General features: G+C 38.0%; 1 long non-coding RNA gene across 1 annotated transcript; it reads left to right on the top strand.

The window, feature by feature from the left end:
• The first annotated feature begins 2,159 nt into the window (after positions 1-2,159).
• LOC143328695 (uncharacterized) lies at positions 2,160-3,559 on the top strand. The gene is made up of 5 exons (XR_013077840.1): positions 2,160-2,293; positions 2,387-2,442; positions 2,556-2,589; positions 2,765-2,829; positions 3,466-3,559. It is a non-coding gene; the product is annotated as an uncharacterized LOC143328695 (long non-coding RNA).
• The last annotated feature ends 7,989 nt before the right edge of the window (positions 3,560-11,548 follow it).

The raw sequence follows: 11,548 nt of genomic DNA, 5'->3' as shown, positions 1-11,548 counted from the left end.
GAATAAATCAGAGAATTACATTTAAAATTATTACACAACATTTATCCTACTAATGCATACATACCTAATTTTCAGATACTGATGATTGTTGTACCTTTCGTAAGAAAGATCGAGAAAGTATCATCCACTTATTTTATAAATGTCCATTTTATATCACTTTCTGGAATGATTTGAAAAACTTTCTTTTTATCAAAACCACAATTAGATATCACTTTGATGAAAAAAACTATTGTATTTGGGTCTTTTTCTCAAAACAATAATATAATCAATCTTTTTATATTACTGGGTAAATTTCATATACATAAAGTTAGAATGTCCAAAGCAACACCCTCATTTCCTCTTTTTCTAATTGAACTAAAAATGTATTTTGAGTCTCTAAAGTACGGTGGCCGACAAGGCCAAACACGCCACAAATGACAAAATTCTGCAAACATAGGAATGATGCAAATGCAACAGAAAAACACTGCAATCACAGAAACGAAGCAGAAGCAAAAACTTACAAACCCACAAAACAAATGAGAAGGAAAAATGCTGCAAATATCAAAAAACACACAAACCCCCAAAACAATTGCAAGAGAGAAATGCTGCAAATTCAATCCACAAAACAGAAGTGCGCCAGGCCACTAGGGGGACTCAACCTGAGGGATGGACTGGTCCTGTGGGACCAGACCCTCTTGAAAGACATGAAGAAGAAGAAGAAGAAGAAGAAGAAGAAGAAGAAGAAGAAGAAGAAAGTTGGCTAAGTTTTGGAGAGGAGAGTGAAAAGTTATGTTTCCTTTATGTATTTTTTTAAACACTTGGCCGTAATCTTTTACAATATTATAGAAGAGCAGCATAGTTACGTAGCCAATGGACAGCTTGTAATAACAATAATAATAATAATGGATTACATTTATATGGCGCTTTTCTATCACAACCTGATGTCTTCTTTAAATGTTCAGGAAAATAAAATATCCACTCTCTCTGACGTAACCTTGCCTTGATTTAATAATCTCCTCTTTCCCCTCACATTCCGTGGTGATAGCTTCTACGGACTTTTGTTGTCTATGTGGCAGAAACATTAAATTTGCAACAAATCAGGTTAACAAACCCCCTGAGGAGAAGCCCACCACCAGCGCACCTACTGATGCACAGCCAAGCACTAGTGCAGGCAAACTGAAAATTGTGTTCTTGTATTCAATCTCAGCACTGTATATTAAATATGTGATAAGTGACCTGCAGGACAGATTAATGATGAGAATAGCGAGCATAATAATGAAAGAGTAACTAATGTCTAAATCCTGTATTTTTAACTTTTCTATCTGGAAGCTCAGGTGAGGAAGAGAAAGACATTCTTTTCAAAGACGCGTCAGAACAGAGCAGGCAAGGAACAGAAAAACAAAATAGTGAAGGTATGCCCATACACGGTGACCAATGCAAACTCATAAACTGTAAATGACAGATTCCATCAATTAAATTTATTTTATTAATTTCATTATCTTATCTTTCTTCAGATTAATGTTGGAGTTATGAAGATGCACAAGGACTCCCTTAAACCTGTGGGAGGGGAGTCAATCCCATTGATATTCAGCCTCACTGGTCATAGGAACAACTGCTGGCTGCTGCTGTAAAGAAACAGAAAGGTTTCAACCAGGATATGGAAGATTGTGCCCATGTTTTGTTGTATCCTGATGCTGATCTACAATTTCTTACAATTTTTTTTTTACAATTTCTTTCTTTTTATTTTTATTTAAATCCTCACTCTTTTGTATATACTGTTTTGTTTCTAATCTGCATTGCACTTCTATATTAATCTTTATTAATCTTTACTGATGCTGCTGTATTCTGAAATTTCTCCTGGCAGGACAAATAAAGGAATATTGATCTTGATCTTGATCTTGATAAGGAATTTACAAACATCCCAGGAACAGACACCCTTTTCACAGTGCAGAAGTACAAAGAGGCAATTGGAAAGTCCTACCAAAGAATAACATTTTACATTTGCACTGTTGAGGACTTTAATATCACATTTTTCCACCTACATCTGATACAAGATAAATTTCACATTTCACCAAATTTATGTAGTGAATTTTAATTAAACATTTATGGTTGATAGAATTTAAAGATTTAAGGATTCAAAATAACCTTTAATCACAGGTAAAACTGGGGCGATTAATGTAATTCATCTTTATATCTACAGCAATCAAGATAATTATTGCTTTTCATAGGTTACAGTGGACAGTCTTCAAGTGACGATGACAGTGTGGTCCATGTTAGGTTGCCATCTGGAGACGGTCCATTTTCTGACACCCTGGTCAGTTTGCATCTGTATGGCATTCCTCCTTAAGTGAAGTGAATTGATAATATTTTCATTTGATAAAATCTGTCATTTTTATGTTATATGCAGGTGTGGGATGGTCCAGATAAAGTGAGCACTCCAAGAACAGAGAACATTTTGAATGGGTAAAATACAAAAAAAAAACAACATACAAAACATTGTCCACCTCATATTTTGTTGCTCAGACAGTGCAATGCACTGTGCAGCTATTTAATTCATTTGTTTTTGGTATTTCCAGACCTCTCAGACACACACAACCAGGATCTGATCAAGTAAGACTTGAATTCATCCCCTTTAGTGTTGAATGTGTGAACATGAAATCATAAAATGCCTAAAAATATTTTTATGAATTCACCAAGCCAGTCATTCAAGATGTGATATGTACTATTTTAGTTGCCAAGACAGTGGCACTGTCATTAGATTAACTGCAGTAATTTCTTCGGTTAGGATGGAGGACAAACCAAAGTCCAGAAACAGGTCAAATCCACCCAGGGCCAGAACAACTACTATCGGTAAGCTGTGTTGACAGTTGCAGCCTTTACAGATTTGCATAATGATTGCTGGAAATTGTAGATAAGAAGATGGGGTCAAGAAAACATTGTGACCATGGACTATTTTTTTGATGATAGTGTGTTGAAACAAGATAATAAGTAAATATCAAAAATTGCCCTATAGGCATAAATTAAGGCACTGTAACTGGAATTTTAAGATCAACTCAGACATTTTTACATTTCCAAATGGAATCCCTACTTATAGCCTCAATGAAACAAAGGAAAAAGTCCCACAAATAGTTTGGGATGTTCAATCATTATTTCTTATATTTTCATATTTTATGAGCAGTGTGCAGGAATGTGCCAAACATACTGGTATTATCTGTTCTAAATCTAATGTTTTTTTTAAAGATTATTTATTAGATATAAATTTGAAGCATATACCAAATATTTGAAAATATTTACTCAACTGTCCTCTCAATACAGCAACTATACAAATGTGTATGTGTCTATAATTGTTGATGGTGAGTCAGAGCCAGAGGAAACTATGGAGCACTCTGGAGCAGAGGAAAGGTGTAATTATTAATTAGTATTTCTCTAAATCTTATTTGTGCCTTTATTATTTGAAATAATAATACACCACATCTTATTTTACAGCACAGACATGGTGACTGCTGCAGTCATTATTTCAGACCTCTTTGCAAAGACTACACAAACATCTCATGGCAGGTTCAACATCAATCAATGTGCTTTATTTGACCCGTCCCATAAAATATCAGTGCGGTTCACTGACGATGAGGGACAAGCTGAGGATGGACTGGACAATGGTGGTCCAAAGCGAGAGTTCCTGACCCTCCTTATGAACTGCCTAAGAACACGCAGAATCTTTGATGGACCAGAGAACAGGAAATTTATCACGTTTAACAGTGCAGGTAAAGACGTTATTTCAAGTTTCAGAAATTTCTTCATGAGAACGTGGCAACTGTTGGTTAATGTGGCACTAATTTGATAAAAAAATATCTACAGCTGCGAAAGATGATGAATACTTTCTTACTGGGAGGATGATTGCTACTTCCATTGTTCATGGTGGTCCGGGTCCTTGCTTCTTAGCAGAGACGCTTTACCAGCACCTCATCGGAACAAACACTGACATTGAAGCCAAGATTGAAGATATCACCAACAACACCATGAGAGCTTCCGTGCTTGAGGTAGGTTGGCATTATTAACAAACCTCAAGTAGTTGTTCAAGTCATGTTACAGCCATGTGTTGCTCCTTTGAACTTTCACTGCAACTTCAAGTTGGCTCAACTGTGGAATAATGAACTGAAACAATTTTTAATTATGTCCTCATCAGCTTTTTTCAAATGTGTTTTGTTACTATAAAAATATCTTCTATATCTATCTATATCTATAAAAAACAATTCTATTTTGCAAGATACAATAAATCTGCAGCAAACTGCTTGATGTTTGTGCTCATTGTTCTCTATCCTAGATATCCAACGCAGCTACATTGGATGAACTACATTCAGCAGTTGACAGACATTCCAGTATGTTGCAGACTGCTGGTTGCTTTCAGTACCCTGTTAATGTGGAAGACAAAAACAAGATCATAAAAGATTTCATGCAGTGGTACATAATTTACTGCAACCACTTCTCAACACAAAGGTAATTAATATGTCTGCCTAATTTGACCAAAGTTAAAGGTGTTCATTCAGTTATTTTTTCCCAAGTCAAATACATTAGTCAAAAAGGTGAACACGGGGTCAGAATGTAACAGTAGTCACCAGCCAAATGAGCAAGAGGCTGATAGAATAACTTAACTCACTGGAAAAAAAAAAAAAAAAAGAAAAAGAAAAAAAAGTAAGCTGTATGGCTGTTAAAACTTTCACTGGCCATTTGGCAAGTGAGTCAGTTTCAGACACTGGGTGAATATGCAAGATCACTTGGTGTGAAAGATTGGTAGATTAAACGTACTAACAAATTCTGTTCATGTATGGTTGATGGAACTGCTCCTTTAAGATGCTGCCATTGTTAGCATCATCGAGGTGATGATTTCACTAAATGTTTTCTAGGTTCAAGGGTGGGCTTTCAACACTGGATGTCATTTATGCTTTGGAGCAGCATGCATCTGTATTCAGGCCCTTTATGTGCTCAAGTGTGGAGCAGCTGACATCTACAACATTGGAGGAAATCTTTGAGGTTCAGCTCAGTGAACAGGGCATGAAGAAACCAAAGTACTAGGATTCTGGAGAGACTATCCCCTTAAGACAGAAGGTTTATTTTAATTAGAACAATTATTATCATTATCATTTTCTGTTCGTATCAGTTGTGTTGTAATGTGTTTCACTTAAGTCAATACTTCTCCTTTTTTCAGAACAACAAACAGGGCTCTCTCCACGACATCCTGATATTTGCCACAGGATTAATCACACTGCCTCCCTCTGGAATTCAGCCGCTTTCTAGTCAGCAAACACAATCAAAATACCAATGTCCAAGACTTATGATGAGTTTCAAAAAGACATTGACTTTGGGATACAAAACTCTCCTGGTGTTGGACTCTATTAATTTCAAATATAGTATCAGAAAACACAAATTATGATGTTGAACTATGTGATGTTAGCAGTTGACTTCATTTTGTTCTGTGAAAGTTGTGATAGTTTTTGTTTCGGTTGTTTGATACAAAGATTGAATGTTGCACTCACGTTTAATTACATATCAGCTGTGTTCCTCAGTCTTATATAGTATTCCACACAAGATTTCCAGGTCAGTGGCTGCATCAGACCACTCTGTCTCTGTAGGTCCTCAAAGTGTGCCTGGAGATGGTCATCTCCACATGGACTGCAGGTTGACAATTCCTCCTGTGAGAATGGGAACCCACAGTCAGTTCCACCGAACCTGCGGGTAAAATATGCACTGCACATCAGTTCAGTCAGATATTTACATTTTTTCAACTGGCACTGTCAACTATTATGTTGTTTAATGTCATAGCCAGTTGTAATACTGATGATGTAATACTTGTACTTAAAGTGTGGAAATAAACAATTTTTAGTCTTTTGTTTCTTTATAGTCGAGGGTCTTTCTTTTCCTACCCACGGTGTAGTGAATGTTTTGTTTTCTTGGGCTGATTTTGTTTTCACTGTTATTCGAGGGTTTTTGGCTTTTAGGGTTTTAGGTGGCACTGTGGCACGGCAACACTGTCGCCTCACAGCTAGAAGGTCCCGTGTTAAATTCCTGCTGTGGGCGCTGGGGGCGTGTCCTCCACCATGCCTTCGGTGCCTGCTGCTCAAGGAAAAGGGGTCTTTCTGTGTGGAGTTTGCATGTTCTCCCCGTGTTCATCCTTAAAAACCCCCCACTAAAAACATGCAAGAAGATCACCACCTGATCAATGGTGACAAAGAAAACTGGGTCCCCGGGTATTATTATTCTTAACAAGCTAATGAATAGCTGCTTCGATTAAGCTTATGACTTTATTTGACTGTTTAAAGACTTATTGTTTGGATAAACCACTGCTCAGGAAAGGAGGACATATAATAGGAGACTGGCATAGGTGAGGGAGATGAGACAGGGGAGAGCCACAATGTTTTCAGACTGCTCTCTTTTCTTTGTTTTATTTTTCTATTATTGATCGTGAGCTTTAAGTTGACACTGCAAAAGGACACAAATAAAACGGTGTTTTGTGACTCAAGAGAGGCAGTGATTGTTTGTTTGTTTGTTTGTTTGTTTTAAATTGGAGCGTGTCACAACCATAGCGAACCCCTGAACAAAGGACAGCGGCTACCACCTGGTTGCTAGTTAAAACGTCTAATTGTAATTTTTTTGCCTGGACAGTGAAAAACTTTTCAATTTACTCTTTAGAGAGTGAAAGCTCATTTTAACATTGTAAATCGTTGCCAGGAAATCCAAAATTTCTTTATTGCTGAAGCCATCATGGAAGTACTTTCTAATCTGATCCTCTTCTGTGGGGCTGTCCAATGCTGAACCTGACAAACAAGGGGAGAAAAAGAGAATACATTTTCAACATGGGCATTAGTATCTTAAAAAAGTGTGGCATGTTGTACCAAGAGTACTTCAACACTACTTACTGTTATCTTCAGTTTGTGCCAAGGACTGCACATTTGTGCCACATACTATATACTTATTTATTCAATTTCTGTTTTTTAATTTATTTGAATTAATATAATGTTCCAATGTATGTTTTCTACTCTTGCTTATCATATAATTTATCATCTTATGCTCATGTCTTGGATTGTCTGTCGTTCTGTTCTCTGGTTATGACTTCATACGATCTTTCACTAAAAATGTCTTGTCAAAAGCAATTGTGAATAGAGCATTACAAAAAAAAAAGAAAAAAAAGAAAAAAAAAATCCACTCCACACAGAGTTGACCAGGTCTGGGGTGGTGAGCTTTCAGCGCACTTCTACACCGCCGGTGTGGACCAAAATGGACCGAAAATCCAAATCCGCCGGCTGATCCTGCCGACACTTCCCCCTACTTGTGGCAACGCCCATCCTGGTGTACCTCTGTGCGTCTCGGTTTACCAAAATACCAAGTGCGCTGAGCGCCTGCCTGCGCTGCACGAAAATACCACTGCGCGGGGTGCGCACCCCTAAAGTAATTCTAATTTTACTTGAAAAGCATTTAGTGTCAGTTACTGTCGGTGACACCTGCGTTATCCGTATGGTCTAGTGGTCTGCACACATGCTATTTAACTCTAAAATCATCTGTTAAATCCAGCTTGGCACCAAGGTGAATGTTGTAAACTCTTGTGGGTTAAAAGTTGACATTCCATGTGCTGCTTTTCAAATTCCAAACTCAAATTTCCAATCTCCCTTAACAAATGTAAAATGATTTTTTTATTTAAATATAAATATATTTTCATTTTGCTTTTTCATTCTCTGTTTGTGCAGCAGAAAGCCTGACAAAATTGCCATGTTAGTTTGATTGAGACCATACATCATATTCAAATGTTCATGCACGATGTGCAATGTTATTATGTGGTGCACCTTTAATCTTATGGCAAGACAAGGCAAATTTATTTGTATAGCACAATTCATACACCAGGCAATTCAAAGTGCTTTACAGAAGCATAAAAGTACATTAAAATCATACATTTCAAAGAAACAAAGAAAGAGATTAGAAGAGAATAAAAAAAAAATAAAATACAGTTAAAGGAAAATTAAAAACAGAAGCCAGTAAAAGACAGTAATTTAGCATTAAGAATGATTAAAGTCATTGAGCAAATATATTTACTTTAAGTAAAAGCTGTAGCAAATAATAATGTTTTCAACCCTGATTTAAATGAGCTGACAGTTGGTGCAGACCTCAGGTGTGCAGGGAGAATGTTCCACAGGTGAGGAGCATAATAACTGAAAGCTGCTTCACTTTGTTTGGTTCTCATTCTGGGAACACACAATAGACCTGTCCCTGATGACCTGAGAGGTCTGGATACTTCATATGGAGTTAATAAATCTAAAATATATTTCGGTCCTAGACCATTTAATGCTTTGTAAACCAACAGTAAGATTTTAAAGTCTATTCTTTGACTCACAGGAAGCCAATGTAGTGATCTGAGGACTGGTGTGATATGGTTCATTTTTCTGGTGTTTGTAAGGACTCGTGCAGCAGCATTTTGAATCAGCTGTAGTTGCCTAATTGATTTTTTTGTTTAGGCCAGTAAAGACTCCATTGCAATAGTCCAACCTACTGAAAATAAATGCATGAACCAGTTTTTCCATGTCTTCTTTGGACAGACATCCCTTAATTCTGGTTATATTTTTCAGGTGGTAGTAGGCTGATTTGATAATGAGCTTTAAATGGTTGTTAAAATTCAGGTCAGAATCAATAATTACACCAAGATTTCTGGCTTTATCTGTTGTTGTCAGTGACATGGCATTAAGGTGAGCACTGATCTTTGACTTTTCATTTTTGGGGCCAAATACAATCACTTTTGTCTTATCTGCATTAAGCTGAAGAAAATTCTGGCACATCCACTCATTGATTTGATGAATACACTCACTCAGTGAAAGTAAGGGACTGTAGTCATGTGATGACACAGAAATATAAAATTGTGTATCATCTGCGTATGTATGATAAGAAATATTATGATGCTCCATAATCTGAGCTAGGGGCAACATGTAGATATTGAAAAGAAGTGGTCCGAGAATGGACCCTTGTGGCACCCCACACATCATCTTTTTTCGTTCAGACACATGCTCACCATTTGACACAAAGTAGTCTCTATCTTGTAAATATGATTTGAACCCACATAGTACAGCACTGAGATCTAATAATACTAAGACTGAGGTTTTGGAAGCATCATTATTCAGATGTATGTCATTTAAAACTTTGATAAGTACAGTCTCAGTGCTGTGGTGTGGACGAAATCCAGACTGAAATGCATTACAAAGATTGTTCTGCATCATGAAAGCATGCATTTGTTGAAAAACGACCCTTTCAATAATTTTTCCTAAGAAGGGAAGATTTGATATTGGCCTGTAGTTACTTATCGCTGAAGCATCCAGATTAGTATTTTTTAGGAGAGGTTTTATTACTGCTGTTTTCAAGGCCTGGGGAAAGTGACCAGACTGAAGAGAATTGTTTATTATCTGCAACACATCTGGAGCTATGCAATTAAAGACATTTTTAAAAAAGTTTGTTGACATCAATCAAGGCAGCATGATGTGGATTTTAACTGTGATACAGTTTCTGTCAGCCTTGTATGATCTAGAAGGTTAAAATGTGCTAGATTAACTGGAGAACAAGAAGGCACAGATGGACTTACCATGTTGCCTGAGCTGGAGCTGCACACTGTTTGTCTTATCCTTGAAATTTTATCTGTAAAAAAGGCTGCAAATTCATTGCATGACTTGTTGGATAGCAGCTCAGGAGGGACTGATGCTGTCGGGTTTGTCAGTCAATCCACAACAGAAAACAAAGTGCAGGCATTATTACAGTTTCTGTTGATAATCTCTGAGAAGAATGCTTGCCTTGCCTTCTTTAGTTCATGGTTATAGGTGTGGAGACTGTTTTTCGCCACCTGCACTCTGCCTGTCTGCAGACTCTTTTCTGGACTTTGACCAGTGTGGTGTTTCTCCAAGGTGTCTTTTTCCTTCCTGATAAAACTTTTGTCTTAACTGGGGAGATGGAGTCAATTATAGTCATAACTTTGGAACTGAAACTATTCACAAAGTCATCAGTTGAAGCTGAGGGCAGTGTTGGTGATGGTGTAGCAGACTGAGTGAAGACTGCACAGGTGTTATCATTAAAGTAACGCTTTTTGATTACCTCTGTTCCACTTTTGTTAAGAATGGCAGGTGTGGCCATTTTAAATGACACACAGTAATGATCGGAAAGAGCAACATCCGCCATCACAACCTCAGAGATATTAAGCCCTTTGGAAATAACCAAATCTAATATATGCCCTTTGTTATGTGTTGAATGTGTTACGTGCTGAGATAGGCCAAAATGATCCAGGATGTTTAAAAGTTCTTTAGCACATCCATCTTTGAGATTATCAACATGAATGTTGAAGTCACTCACTAACACAACACAGTCAAAATCAATACAAACAACAGACAGTAGATTGGCAAACTCATCGGAAAACTTTGCATTGTATTTTGGAGGCTTGTAGATGGTTACGAAGACTGATCAACAGGGAGACTTTGATTGAATGGCAACATATTCAAAAGATTCAAACTGACCATAAGAGACTCTACTGAATTGAATGCTATCATTAAACAAAATGGCGACTCCACCTCCTCTTTTATGCATTCTTACTTCACTTGTGAAATTGAAATTCGGAGGGTTAGGGTTAGGGGCTGACTCATCTTGTCTCATCTTTTTATCTTGTCCTAACCAAGTTTCAGTTAAAAACATAAAATCAAGCTTGTGCTTGATGATAAAGTCATTGATTAAGAATGATTTTCCTGCCAAAGACCTAACATTTAAAAGAGCTAACTTAAATGTGCTAAAAAGTCCAACATCCCCATGTTTTAGAACATACTGTGGCTGACGTTAAATTCAATCATGTGATTTTTCTGGAGAGATGGGCCGATCTTCTCCTCCGACCTATTGAGACATGAATCAATGAAGCTTCCGGCACAATGGGCCCTGGCTTTTCCTTGGAAAAGTCAGGCATAACATTTGCCTTAAAAGCTGGACCCGGAACACATCAGTTACCAACACAAATAGGTGGCTGGGCTCTTACTAGGGGACTGGAGTAGGTTCAGATCAAGCCGTGGAAGGGGTGGAGGTGGTGCCCGTCGGTGCTGTGGTGGTGGAGGGGGACAGGGTGGTTGTAGGGGGCAGGGTGGAATTTGAGGGGACAGGATCCCAGATGGGCGAGGAGTAAGTCTGATACCAGCACAAGTTTGTTCATTTGGTCAGTAAACTCCAGCAGGGGGGAGGAGGGTGATGGGATACCCAGTGAAGATGATGAGCTAGATGGAGTTTGGGCAGTTGGAGATGGTGACCTAGGTGGAATTTTAGTGGTTGGAGATGATGACCTAGGTGGAGTTTTAGTGGTTGGAGTTGGTGAATTCTCACGAGCAGTGGCCCCTGGTGGAGGACATGAGGCATCCCCTTTTTTGCTCTGGCATCCTGCATGGTTAGAGCATACAGACGGGGGGAGAGTTGGTTCTCCTTCATGTTTTGGTGTTTGCTGCTTTTGTTTGGATTCCTCTTGTCTCTTGTCCTTGGGAGTGGGAACAGTGTTACGCAGGAAGAAAGATAGGTTGGAGGC

Source organism: Chaetodon auriga, chromosome 11 (genome assembly GCF_051107435.1).
Source record: "Chaetodon auriga isolate fChaAug3 chromosome 11, fChaAug3.hap1, whole genome shotgun sequence".
NCBI classification, from domain to species: Eukaryota; Metazoa; Chordata; class Actinopteri; order Chaetodontiformes; family Chaetodontidae; genus Chaetodon; species Chaetodon auriga.
The sequence above is the reverse complement of the archived record's forward strand: the minus strand, read 5'-3'. Positions and strand labels throughout refer to the sequence as shown.